Below are 8,510 nucleotides of genomic sequence, written 5' to 3'. Positions count from 1 at the left end.
CAAAAGACACTTTTCATTTTCAGATGGGAGAATTGCATTTTTTAATTCAATGTAACATTATATTATTTGAAGTTCAGAATTATTGTATGAAAAGCTTATGCAAGAATTTTTGCAGCAAGACCCATATTTCCCTCATTGGAGATATTTAGCTAACACACCAGTTCCAGCAAAAGGGTTAATATTGGTGGTACCATTGAATGACTCGAATACACAGAATATACATTGCTTGATAATTTGCTTCTGAAAAGCCACACCACACACTATTATCTTGACCACTCTGATGCTAAGATTCCTACTTACAGCAAAAATTCCATCTAGGAGAAAGTAGTTGGATTTATTTCATGTAGCTCAAATTCTAATCCTTAAGATCTAATTGATTCTGTCCCATATATTTCTTTGAAGGGCAGTTGATGACAATTACTTTGGGGCAGAAGGTGCTTGTCTTTGGGAGACCTCAATGAACCGAAAGGCTTCTTCAATTTGGAGAACCACAACATTGCCCAGGATAGGGGTATGGTAAAAGATGATTACAGAAGCAAAACATTTTTGGTTTCCTGGCATTGTGTACCACTTATTTTCTTTTTTTTTTCCTATCTCCCTGTTGCAAGGTACCTGCTCCCTCCAATATATCACTGAGTTGCATGATGTGCCCTGCAGGATCCAGCGAGGTACGAATCCAGGTAAAATTGCTCTTTTCCTTTTTACTCACACTAAAGGCAGCCAGTTCCCCAGCACACCAAAGGAAATAAAGCAATTCCTAAAAACTCAGTAGCTGCTGGGGTTTTGAAAGAAAAACATTGTGAAGGAAAAGTTTCCTTCCAGGCTCTGAAGAGAGAGAGAGTAAAGAATAGCTGCAGTGTACAATGAGGATTTGCCTCCAGCAGCATCCAGATGCCAGTATTTCACCAGAAGTGCAGACCTTTTCTGCACCTTGAGTCAAGCCCAAGCCTTATTGTTGAAGTAGATATTTTTATCAGACATGGGACAGCGCGTCCTGCAAAAGTAAGGAGGCTCCACAGCCTTCACCTTGCTCAGAGAGCAGCACCAGCTGTACTCTACCTCGCTGTATGCAGAATGATGCCCTTTACTCCCCCCAAGGAAGGTTTTTACAGGATTTCCTCCCCTTGTTGGTTTTAATTCTGTGACATGGATTAGGAGTAAAGCTGAAGCTCTGCAATCCCTTTAGCCCATTACCTCCCAGCTTCTCAAGACTGAATGTCAGTAAAAGATAGATGGGTTCAAGTTTATGTCTTCAGTTCCCTGTCCTCCTAAGTGCAGGGGAGTGTTTGCATGGGTTTTGTGTGGCTATCCTTAACCAAACCTCAGTGTTCAACCTGGTTAATCCTCATGACTTCTCTGTGCACACATAATCCAAACAGCCTTCTTTCCCAATATTTTACTTTCTTATTTTCTGTCTGTATAACTCCTGGGAGGTTTTCAGGCTGTGTCTAGTTCCCTCAGGGAGGTGGCTAAATCACAGCAAATCAGGCTCTTTGCTTTAAAATTTCCCAAAGATCAAAGTTTAGTTATCATTAGAATGTAAATGTCACAATATTATGGAACTGGTGCATCAGGAAAGAACATATCTTCCTCTTTGAAAGTGTTTTTATGTGATGTGACATTTTGGTAACATTTGAGGTAGGACTTTTTTTTCTTTTTAATGATATTTTACTTTTTTTTGGCCATTATAAGTATGCTGCTCTCACCTGCTAAAATAACATTTAAAATATAGTATTTCACAAAATCTTTTTCTCTTTCAAACTGGCTCCAACATCCACCTCATTGTTTTATTTAATGAGTTTTTCAGGGCTAGAGAAATGCAAATGAATTCATAAATATTAAGAAAGCATGGCTCCCAATCTCTTCATAAATATACTCAGATTATCAATATACCACAAAAAGAAATGGGTTGCTGGGTGTTTGGGAGCAGAGGACCCACTTGAAAAAATATTGATGAAGAAACAGGAAACATGAGATGATAACATACTCCAGCTCACATTGGAGGTGCTCTATGCCAGTCAGGATTGAAGCATCTCACAAAAGCAGCCATTAAATTCAATAAACTAATGGGACAGAGATTTCCAAAGATATATTGGCATAAAGCAATAATACACGTATCTGTTGGAACTGTGTCATGATTCTATGAGGAAATGTTGATACATTGAGTCATTACTTTATGCCAGCAGCACGAAAATATTCATCCCCACAGCAGCCAGCTTTAATAAATTATTGGTGATGTTAGTCAGTTCAGCCTGAAATCAGTATTTATTATTAGTATTATTTTACCTCAGGCCCTGGAGGCGCTGGTCAGCCAGTGCTGGGCTGCAGATGGATATCTCACCTGCCAGTCCCTTCAGGGTGCCATGGGTCACCCTCCAGAGCACAGCCAGATACCTCTCACCTGGCATGGCCTTCAGGAGTGCAGGGAGAGGGGGAAGCAGCTCCTAACTACTTTCTAGTGAATTAAGTTCAAGTTAATAATTGCTAACTGGTGCATTTCTCCAGTCATAGTAAATATGAAAGCAAAAATGGAGAAGGTCAGTGCAAGTGCTTTGGTTGATGAGTGATTTTCTTTTTTCCATGAGCATTAAAAACCATCTCTATTTTGAATTATACCTTTTTGAAGATCAAAACTTGCAACTGTTGAATCTTGGCCTGGAAGTTTTAGTGGAGTTGCCCCTGAAGGATCCTAATTCAAGACAAAACTCCTGAAGACCAATGGCACGTTTTGGTTTTTAACTTTACCACTCAGAGACTCCTCCAAGTCAGGAGACATTCTGTAGCTGTTTTAGTACAAAAATCTTTAATGGAAGTGGTAATGGCTATTAAAGAGAAATTTATTAGAGAGTGGATCTTGTAAAGAAGAAAACAAGTCCAGACTATATTTATTTGCACATTTCAGCTTGGACATCTTAAGGAATACTTGTACTCTTAACTGGCTTAGGTGTTTGGTTGTTTGTTTTGGTTTTTTTTTTATTTTAGTGCAGCCAGAATTATACCCTGTAACAACTCTGATAAGACTTGGAAAGGAAACATATATTCAAAGAGTTTTAACTTGGCTTGCTTTATTTTCCCTTCTTGAAAATAGCATTTTTGAGATTATGCTTATATTTCTAGGGTTTTTTTCCCCTCTCTAGATAAACACTATCAGCTTACACCATCATATCATTGTTAGTGTGCAGCAGGCTACTTAAGTAAATTCTGGTTTTCAGCCTCTGTTGTCACAAACCCATTTTTGTTTTAATATGACTAAATTGGTGTGGAAAGGTAGGAATATTGCCTGTTATTGCAATGCTGTAAATACATTGTGTGTGGAAAACCTAAGTGATAAAGAGCTTAATTAACTGTGATTTATATGGATCTATACGATCATGAAATCACCATAGTTTGCAGAAAACTAATTTGTTTTTAATAAGTGTTGCCTGAAAGACTGGTAATTACAGTCACAAACCAATTACTGAACTAAAGCATAGTAAATTAAAAAAAACGGTCACAAAATATTTCATTAGGAATCTAAGTTAAAACAAAAGTTACTTCATGTTTATATGACACTGGCACTGCAGTAGTACCTGTGACAGGTGATTTTTCAAGCAGTTTCCCACTCTAAATTTACATTTTTGAGGTTTCCAGAAGTATTTATTTTTTGGCTTAACAGTTGTAAGCATAGTCCCAAAGCTGTCTTGTTGATTTAAGTGGATGCTGTTAATATTATTTCTGTGCTGTGTGGGTAAGAAGCCCTGAGTAGACCCAGAAGTTGGCAGGCTGGGGTGAGGCCACAGTGAAGGACTCTGGAGAGCAAGCTTGTGGATTAATAGAGCAAGAGTCGCCCTTGGCAAAGCCAACCATTGTTGACTGATATATGAACTAGACTAGTAAGAAACAAAATCGTTATTTTCACTCTTTCAAGTCAAATACAGTTCAGCAGGAATAAGCCAACATGCAGAGGTCAGGCTGTCTGAGATGATGGGAGTCCCACCCTGGGATCCCAACTGGACACTTACACACATGTAGCACCGTGTTTCATCTCTCTTCTGCTGAAAATAACTTCTTCTTTTTTAATTAACATATTTCTAAGGAACCTGAGAGGAAGCTTCAAGTGGGATGTCAAAAGAGTAATGAAGACACAGCCGTACTAAAATTTCCGCTGTGGTGAAATTCATGGTGCCTGTTGTAAGAATCAGTTGCTGGAGGAGACACAAGTCCTTCTGAAGCTTGTGCTCCAGGCACCTCGACACTGGGTCTCCATTTCTGAGGGAATGGAAGAGAAAAGGGAGTCACCAGGAGAAGGTAACTGCTCCACGTGGTGAATGGAGGCTGATGAACACTGCAGCTGTCTTTACATGATCTCTGAAAACAACATTGAGCGTTACATGTCTGTAACCTTCACAAGTTCCCACAAGTGTGTCAGCAGGGTTCCTCATTAAAATTTGGGAAGGACTTACAACAATAACTCACTGAAAGAGAAAACTATAAAACGTTATTAGTAATAGATCATCAATCTTGAGAGCTGCAATTTCTTAAGAACTTTGAAGAGCCATTGGCTTTTTTTTTAAGAAATAAAAGGATTAAGGGAATCTGAAAATGAAACAAAATTATTTTGGGTATTCCAGAGCAAGCAAAGAGCCTGACAAATGCTGCACACTCTAGCACAGCGAGGTGCTTGCTCAGGGTGATGTCTGGTGAGCTTAACCATCAGCCAATAAAAGGCCATGTGTATTGAAGGGACAGTGCACAGCTGGGTACTAAGTTAGGTGTAAATATTCCAGAAAAAGGGGTTCCTAAGAAGGGCTGTTCAAGTGTGCAGGTGTGCAGGTGACCCAGGGCAGCTGCTGATGTAGTCACTCCCCAACCCCATCCTGTCACTGGGATCTGGGTTAGCCTCAACACTTGGGGCAATGTGTTGCTTTTTTCCTGTTGGTTTGCGAATGGTTTCTTTAAATGGATCATTACAGCTGAAGTGATTAGGGAGAAATGGCATGGGGTGTTGTGCTAGCAGGTCTGGTGACTCTCTGCCTTGCGGATGGTGGGAAGGGGCAAGGCTCTGGCCAGGCAGGGAGGAGTAACTTCAGACACGGACTGTGAAACTCAGCCATTGCTCTAACACATGCAAAGACTGCACAGAGACAAGAGAATGTCATTAACACTCCATCCTTGGTGCATGCAGGCTTATCTTGGCTGTGCTAGTCACTTCTGCTAGGACACCTTGCAACAGGTAGGATGAAAATTTCTTCATCTGACAGCTGTTTAATTATACCCAATAAAAAGATAAAGGCAGACACACTCACAATCTCTGTGCAGTGAGCAAAGCTGTGGTAGTGGGCTCTTCAACCTTAGCAGCAAATGAACTGCGCTACCTTGGGGCTGCTCCTTGAAGCTGGACAAATTCAGACTGCAAAGGAGATTACAATTTATCTAAGCAGGGGGTTATTAACCACTGAAATGATTTAGTAAAAGCTGTTGTGGGTTCTCCATCACTGCCTTTGTTCAAATCAAAATAGGATTTCTCAACTGAAATACTGTGTAATTCAAATGGGAAATAATTCATGCCTGGATATAATTGGTATTAGAGAGAAAGGCAAAACAATTAAAGTGACCTCATCTGGCCTAAAAATTGATGAGTCTGTTTAAAAGGGAAAAAACCCCCAAACCAAATGTAACAAAACTGACTCAGGGGGAATTAATTTCTAGAGGCTGCATTTCACAATGGAGTGTCTCTTTCGAATAGCACAAATCCATACCTTGGGTGATAGTGCTGCATTTATAAAAAAAACCTGTTTAAGGAGACAAGTTACTTTTTAAAAGAAGTCACAGTTGTAATTCTTGGAGCCTCAGTGAGAGAAAGAACAGGAGTTTCATTTCTACAAGAGTCAGAATTTTATCTGCTTTTCCCCTCCTTTCACAGCCATAAGCGTGTCTCATTCTGAAGGATTTTATAGAAGGATACAGGGGATTTTCTGCTCTGCAAGTTGTGGTATTTCTTTTGGAAATGAAGAAAACCCAGCATACACTGGCTGAGTGGTTGGCTTTGATCTGATGATGTCTTGAAGTCAAGGATTAGATGAACAGAGGAATGTCACTGGTATTTTTCAGCTACAGAGGGTTGCATTTGTATCAGTGTGGCACCCTTAGAAATAATGATCTGGTGGTTTTTATAGTTTATTGTTAGGAAGGTCTCAAAATCAAAGTGAAAATGCAGAGTACATGTCAAGAATCACTGCTAGCAGCCCAGAAATTTAACTACAAATGAAAATGCATATGATGCATTTTAAACACATTGAAAGAAAACAGATTAGGTGAAAGATATAATGGACAAAGTTTCCAAAACAAAATAAAGACAATAACCCTCTTTAGAGCAAGGTTACCAGGGGAGAAGAAGTTGGAAAAATATTGGGTCCTCAATGCAAAGCCTGTTGCATGTTGATACACTGACATGTTATCTCTGTGCACATACTGAACTGTCAGACATTCACTCAGCATCCAAGGACCCCAAAGAAGCCTCCTGTTTAAATTCTGACTGGGGCTGACTGCCAAGCTGAAATGCAGCATTTTGTTTCTGACGTTTTCCTTCTGAGGTGGCACTTTGTTTGAGAAGGCAGCCAATCCAATCCTACGTCTCAGTGGCTGCCAACTTGCAGCTGTTTTGCAGTCTGTAACCTAATCTGCATAAAGAAAAACCTGTAGCCTCTGTTTATTTAGTTTTCAGTGGTTTACATGGGACAAATGTACATATTTTAGAATATTTGGTATGAGTGCAGACCCTTTCTGTGAACACTCTTGGAAAGCCTCAGAAAAGGAGGTTTTATTCCTACATTTTCCTACAGATAACACATCTCTATGTTTTTCAGATTTTTTTTGGAAAGAACTGGAAAAAGGAGGGACTGCAACTGCCATAAATGCCTGCTTCACCTTACAGATTAGCCTGAAAAAACAGCTGGCAGATGTGCTGACAAAGACAACCCTGTCTCAGGGAAGAATTCTCTCCAGAAAAGACTGAGATCTCAAAATTCAATATTCAAATCATTTTAAAAGCTCACAAAGAGCAGAAAACATCAGCCTTTGTGGAACAGAAGTGTAGGGTCTCAGAGAAGAGGTGACTTGACCACAGGACATATTGATTTTGATGTCTGTGAATACTCCAGACCCCAAAGATCCACCAGTTTAGACATGAGTTGCCAGATGTGAGCTGGTACATCATGGGACAGCAGCTGCTTGGCTGTCCATCACAGCTGGTGATGTCATGTTGGGAAAATACCTTCACACCGTGCCAAGTGTGTGCTCTTACAGTGCACATTAAACAATTCATGGTGGTGCAAGGGCTGCTGATGTTTTTTGAAGGAGACAAGTCTTTGGGAAGCAGAGCAGAGAACTTGGTAAAGCAGCTGCCATCTTAGAACAGCAACTCAGACAATAAACTAACTCATCTTAAAGATGCAGCCAGCTCCACTTGTGAGCAGCAGGCTCTGAGCAGTGGGTTGGGACAGCAGTGGGGTGGGCTGAAGGCAGCAGGGCACCCTTAAAGTCCACACATCCCTGGGAGCAGAGGTTTGCTGCTCTTTCATGGCTCACTTGTCAATCAAATTCTTTGCTAGAAATAATGCAGAACTGTTTCAACCGAATTATTTGATTTGGAGTTCCTATAACTTGAAGATGGCTTTTTATTTCCCTCGTTCCACATAAAATTTTCTCAATGTCAGCTCTATTATGCACTTTCGAAAAATAAGCAGGGCTCAAAATGAGTTATTTCTTATGGGAAAATGGTCTGTTGGGAACACATTACACATTCCATTTACTAATCAGAATCTTCTGATAATTTTTACTGTGCATTGCAAATGCAGGCAGCCTGCATTACATCTGCAGTACTCAGATAGACTGGAACTGCTCCAAACTGCTCCTCAAAAATTTATTTTTAAAATTTTCCATGAACTTACTGTTCCTTCATCCTAGTCACAAATGCATATTTATGCAATGGAGTAACTACATGCATGCAATAGTTTAGCAGAGTTACATGTACCATAGTGTTAAAAAATAGATTGTCTCTCAAAGAATGTAGAAACTATTGCCTAAAGAAATAAATGCTTCAACCTGAGGAAGCTGAAAGACTGAAAACATCAGCAAGGAAGATAAATGGCCTTATCTCACAGTAAGAAAAAAGCAACAGGAAAACTAAAATTTTAGTGATATGCTCCATGAAACAGTTTCATATGGCTGGTCATAAATAAAGTGGAGACCCAGGTTGTTGTCAGAAAAATTTCAAGGATAAGCCAAACAGCTGTAGCCTTGGCTTCTGGTTTCACCACTCAACATCAGAATAATAAGGTCCAGGAGAAAGGATGTTCAGCTCCTGAGCAGAACTGAGATGTTCAGTTTCCTGATGTGGAAACATGGGGCTGGGAAAGAAACAGCAGTGGTGAAATGCAGGGCAAACACAGAGACAAGAAGCATTGCTCTGCAGAAATACAACTTCCTACACCATGGTGGGAAGGGACATGTGAGCCTGAGTGTGTCATTTC

This window comes from Camarhynchus parvulus, chromosome 2 (assembly GCF_901933205.1).
Source record: "Camarhynchus parvulus chromosome 2, STF_HiC, whole genome shotgun sequence".
Classification (NCBI taxonomy): domain Eukaryota; kingdom Metazoa; phylum Chordata; class Aves; order Passeriformes; family Thraupidae; genus Camarhynchus; species Camarhynchus parvulus.
This window is presented reverse-complemented; position numbering follows the sequence as displayed.